Source organism: Plecotus auritus (assembly GCF_963455305.1).
Source record: "Plecotus auritus genome assembly, chromosome: 7".
NCBI lineage: Eukaryota > Metazoa > Chordata > Mammalia > Chiroptera > Vespertilionidae > Plecotus > Plecotus auritus.
In genome coordinates, this window is record NC_137774.1 from 132,287,021 (window position 1) to 132,293,098 (window position 6,078).

The window sequence follows — 6,078 nt, forward strand, 5'->3', positions numbered from 1 at the left end:
GAGAGCCACTTCTTTTTTACTTACTGTTCCTGGGTCCCAGTTACTTAACTAGCTCCCTCCAACTCTGTCCCTCCAAATATACTTGACAATTTGTAATCACACATTATCACAAATATAAAATAGCATTTTACTGTGAAAAAAATAGATCTAAATTGAAACGTCTGGACATTTCTCACATTATTCCTTATGATTTACTCTTAGAAACGATGGAATTTATGAGCAAAATTTCTGCCAAATCAGCCTGCCCTTTCTTTCCCCTTGCTTTTCACTTCCTAGTTTCTAAAGACTATTCTGCAGAAACAGCCCATCCCCTTTAGTTATGCTGAAATTGGCTCCCTGCCCCTTCTCTTCCCCCTCTAGGTCACACAAGTTGTTCAACCCATGGCTTAAGCACATCTCTGTTTTACCCAAGTTCTCTCCTCCCTACTCTCCCCCGAGTCCAACATTCTGGGGTTACCTTACCCCCTTGGTCCTCTCCTATTCCCAGGTGATTCACTCATTCTCAGTCATTCCATTCCTTTCACCTTTTTCTTCCCTGCCCCATTTCCCTAGAAAACCCCTCCCAAAGAGGTTCTTCAATCTCTCTATAAGCCAACCAGACCTTTTTCTCCCGTGTTTGCTGCTGTATTCTCTGAGCCTAGAGCAGCACCTGTCACCTGGTGACAATCTGTAGTCTTCTGTTCCACTAATGAAAGGACCAAAGGAAATTAAAGCCATGACCGCTCCATTAAATCAAAAGTGGCTGTGATACAACTGTCTCAAGCAAGAAGAAAGCCATAATGTTTTCACTTCCTAAACCTTTCTTATTTAATTATCAGCATCTTTGACCTAATAATTAAAAAGTAATGCTCATTGTCTTTGGCCAGGTAGCTCAATTGGTTAGGGCGTTATCCCACCACTCCAAGATTGTGGGTTTGATCCAGGTCAGGGCACATACAAGAATCAACCAATAAATGCATAAATAAGTGGAACAACAAATTGATGTCTGATCAATAAATATAAATTTAAAAAATAATGCTTATTGAAGAATATTATGAAACTATGTCAGCTGTTTATTTTAATATATTTTATTGATTTTTTACAGAGAGGAAGAGAGAGGGATAGAGAGTTAGAAACATCGATGAGAGAGAAACATCAATCAGCTGCCTCCTGCACACCTCCTACTGGGGATGTGCCGGCAACCAAGGTACATGCCCTTGACTGGAATCGAACCTGGGACCTTTCAGTCCGCAGGCCGACGCTCTATCCACTGAACCAAACCGGTCAGGGCATCAGCTGTTTATTTTAAAGGGAAACATATAATGAAGGAATCCATGCCATTTGTCTTTCCATTGCCCCTGTTGGAATTATCATGAGTAGTTCTCTACGCCTTCATCTAGTTAACTTTGTTTTTCCTTGACAATCAGCATCCAACAAATGTTTTTTTTTAAAGCTTTTTCCTTATTCAATTGCATTGCTTTTCTGGCTACTTAAGAATAGCAATGGTCTGCTCTTAACCACTGCAATGTACAGAATTGTAGTTGTTTCCTGGGTGAAATAGGTTTTATTTATTAACCTAGAAGCCTAAGTGCCCCTCCTTAACCTTGTTTCCATGGGGAAATACATTTCAGGTAATCAGCTGGTACACAGGCTGATAGAAACCAAGCTAACTGTCCACCATTGGCTGCATGGAACACCAAGGGCCTGTGATTTTTGTCACATAATATGCAGCAACAAAGCAGTTAAATGTGCTTTTCACTTCCATGTGACCACCTTCTCCCAAGCACAGATGCTTCAAGGTTTTTGTGAGCTGATGGAAGAATGGAAATGCTCCAACAACAAAAAATCACAGTAAGTCAACAAGGTGAAATTACCATTAAACTCCTTAAGAGCTCAGCGTGTCAGTACATCCAAAGAAATTTTACAGAACAATATGCAGAAACATAATTTTTTGTAAAACTTTCCTGATTCAGGGCATAAATCTAAGAAAGAATGCAAAGAACTCAGTGGTGCCGAGTAGCAACAAAATTTGGCCTACAGGCAGTCTAACTATAAAACAGAGGATATAAAAAGTGGAGAAAGACTGCAAATACAGTCAATTACTATCCAATTTATACTAGGCAAACTAAAATTGGATAATACAAATTAAAAACACAAATTCATTCTGATTACTATAAATTGGGGCCATTCAAGAAAAAACTGTATTAGCTTAACAGCAATTTAACTGTTCTTAGTGGAATTTTTCAAAATAGCTACCAGGATTGATTTAAATAACTGTACAAGTTTTGTAGATTTCTCTCTTATTTACAAGGTGAAAATAAGTACATGGTAGCACAGACAATAAAAAGGAAGACCACGTATCAAAGCAACATTTTTTTAGCAAAAGTGAAATATATGTAAAATGAAGATAAAAAAGAAAGTGGTATTAAAAGAGTTGAGATATTTATGTTTCAGAAGCCTGAAATTAAAGTAACATTCCTACATAATGTCCAGAAGTCACAGTCCGCTATGACAACAACAAAAAAGATACTTAGAAAAATTAAAGAATGATCATATTTCTGAGACCTTTTCTAGGTTACACAAACATAGACATAAGAAAAAGATTAAAAATAGCAAAACATGGTGTGTGAAATAAAAAAGTGGAATAAAAACAAGGAACATCTGGAAATAATGGATGATAACAGAATGCCCAAATGGAGGCTGTTCAAAGAAATTATGAAACGACCAAACTTACCCTGAGCATTTAGATGCCTTCTTGCCTAAACCCATGATTTACCCTGTGGTGGCTGCTGCCGCCCATGACAGTGACAGAGTGGAGGACTATCCTTGCTTAAGAGTGACATCCAGAATACTCCTTGAGGCTAAGCCACCAGGTCCCATGCACACATTTATGTGGCAGCCGTGTGCAACGTGCTTCTGAACCAGCTCCGACTCCTGGCAACCCTGTGAATGAGTCTCAGCTCCTGTAGACTCAAGCCTCTGACTTCTTATGTCACGCGTGGTCTTCTTCCTCTTTTCCTGCTGCCTTGTTTTCCTCAGCATCGTTGTCTTCTCCAAAGAACTCTGGGCTTCTCATGATGTTCCTGAAGCAGGACAGCTTCAGTTTAGTCATTTTTGCCTCCAGCAATACTGCAGCGTTAGAATGCAATATAACAGTGAATGCTCAAGACAATGGCATTGGTAGTTCTGGCTTGACTATCTTTTGTTGGAAAAATCTCATAATGAGATTTGGTGGTTAAAAAATTATTTCCCCATTGTGGGGGGAAACACTAGGCCCAGGTGGCTTCTGGGACTACCTAGAGAAACAGGACCCTAAACCAGATGGCCACAGGGAGAGCTGCTTTTGACGCACACACCAGAGAGGAACTTCATTAAGGTTAGAGCTGCACTTGGGAGCCAAATTAAGTAAAGCCTCCACTGTAGCTTAAAAAAACCCAAGGCCTATCCAGGGCAATCATAAAGGTGAACCCTTTGTGAAACAGGCCAAGTGAGCAATGCTCTGTCCACACATGTTGTATCAATTAGAATGCTATTAGCAGCAAGCAATAGATAAATCAGACTTATGACTTAAACTATAAGGACATTAGTAGTTCACTAAGAAAGTCCAGGTAGGCAATCTGAAGGTTTATTCGATGGTTCCATTACGTCATCAAGAACCTCAGCTCTTGCCCAGCCGGTGTGGCTCAGTGGTTGAGCATCGAACTATGAACCAGGAGGTCACAGGTTCAATTCTCGGTCAGGGCACATGCCCAGGTTGCGGGCTCGATCCCCAGTAGGGGGCGTGCAGGAGGCAACAGATCCATGGTTCTCTCTTATCATGGATGTTTCTATCTCTCCCTCTCCCTTCCTCTCTGAAATCAATAAAAAAACATTTATTAAAAAAAAAGAAACAAAAAGAAAGAACCCCAGCTCTTTCTATCTTGGATTCCACTGCTCTCAGCACATTGGTGTGAATCTTCACCGTCACAGTTCCAAGTATCAAATTGTTACTTTACAGCTTTCAAAAGCTAAAAGTGGAAGAAAGTGGACAAAAACAACTTTCTCTCTACATGCTGCTCTTCCCAGAAAGGAAAAATTCCCAATTCTCCAGCAGATTCCCTTTAAATCTCCTGGTTCCAAACTGAGTTACATATTCATCCTTAGATCAATTCCTCTCGATGAGGAATGGAGTTGCTATGATTGGCTTAGACCAGTGGTCGGCAAACTGCGGCTCGCGAGCCACATGCGGCTCTTTGGCCACTTGAGTGTGGCTCTTCCACAAAATACCACGGCCTGGGCGAGTCTATTTTGAAGAAGTGGCATTAGAAGAAGTTTAATTTTTAAAAATTTGGCTCTCAAAAGAAATTTCAATCATTGTACCTTTTTTTTTTAATTTTTTTTAAAAATATATTTTATTGATATTTTACAGAGTGGAAGGGAGAGGGATAGAGAGCTAGAAACATCGATCAGCTGCCTCCTGCACACACCCCACTGGGGATGTGCCCGCAACCAAGGTACATGCCCTTGAACGGAATCAAACCCGGGACCCTTCAGTCCGCAAGCCGACGCTCTATCCACTGAGCCAAACCGGTTTCGGCCATTGTACCTTTGATATTTGGCTCTGTTGACTAATGAGTTTGCCGACCACTGGCTTAGACTAACAAAATTATTAGTTGGGCACATTGTTGGGGTTGAGCACATTGCAGCTAGAATGAAGTTGGGATTCTATTATCAAGGAAATCAGAGGAAATTATGTAAATCTGGCCTTTGGGAAAGGATAAATAGGTTAAAAAGCCTAAGCAAAATGTTATACAGAAGACATGAATGTTAATGTTGTTGTTATGTGGATGGAAACATGCAACAGTAAGAATAGGCTAAGTAATGCTGCAGGAACAAATAGTCCCAAGTAAACAGGAGTTTATTTCCTGCTCGTGTTACATGTTTATCATGGGTCTGCTACAACTTGGGTCTACTCACAGACCCAGGCTCATAAAGCAGCTATGGAATGCTGCTGGTCTTGTAACAGAGGAATAAAAGGCATGGTGAAACAAATGCTGGTTCTTCATGTGTCTGCTCACATGTGACATATGTCATTCAGTTCACAATTTATTGCCCAAAGCAGATCATTTGGCTGCGTTATGAGTTCAACAGCCAGGGAAATCCTCCTGCAGGAAGGTGAGCTCGAGGAGGGGCAACAAATATTTTAAATGAAAATGCAACCTACCAAAAAGATGGAATGTGTCATTTAGCCATTATTCACTATGGTCACGTACAGCTGTGACTCAGCATAAAGCTTTTGTAGAACTATAGCCTTGCTTGAATTTTTCTATTGCCATTAAGAGCACCTTACCATTTACCCTATGATGATAAGCCACCTGAAGAACCAAGTAAACATACAATAGCATTTGTTTTCTTCTTATATTAAAATTTTTACAATACACAACACAACTATATCAAAAATAATACAAAACAGCCATAAAAATTCCACTTTCTGAATTCAATCTCCCCTTTTCCCTCCTCAGCTCTAAGTCCTTTAACTGTCCTCCTAATATTTCAGGTTCTCCTTTTTATCTATAATTGGGCTGGCTCAAGGGATATTTCTGAAACAACCACAAGAGCCTAACTTTCCCAGTTCAGATATGGCTTACTGGGAAAAAAGCATAACATTTTATTATTGAGAAGCTCGTTTATCCTGGGAACAAATCCCACACCTTCTAAAACTCTACTGTAGTCCTCCCAGGACACAGCCTGATCAAGTCCTTGTAAAGCAACTCTCTCCCAGAGCATTCTTTCCTTCACATTTGGCTTTTATATCTTCAGGAGAAGAATCACAGTAATTATGTAACTATCTGTGATTTTTCTGTAATTAATTATGGGAGGAAATACTGCTTTTCATGTTGCCCAGGGCTTGGCAGAAGCATTTAAATCAAGCTTTTTGCACTTAGAGCTTATTTTAATTTATTTTGTGATTAAGTTCTATGGCAACATATTATGCCATTTTTTTAATAGATTAAGCTCTTTGTTCTTTAAAGAACTCAAGGTGAACTTAAATAGGACACACATAAGACATTTTTCCAGTATTCCTATATCAAGACCTGGGTAAAGCAACATTATGTGATT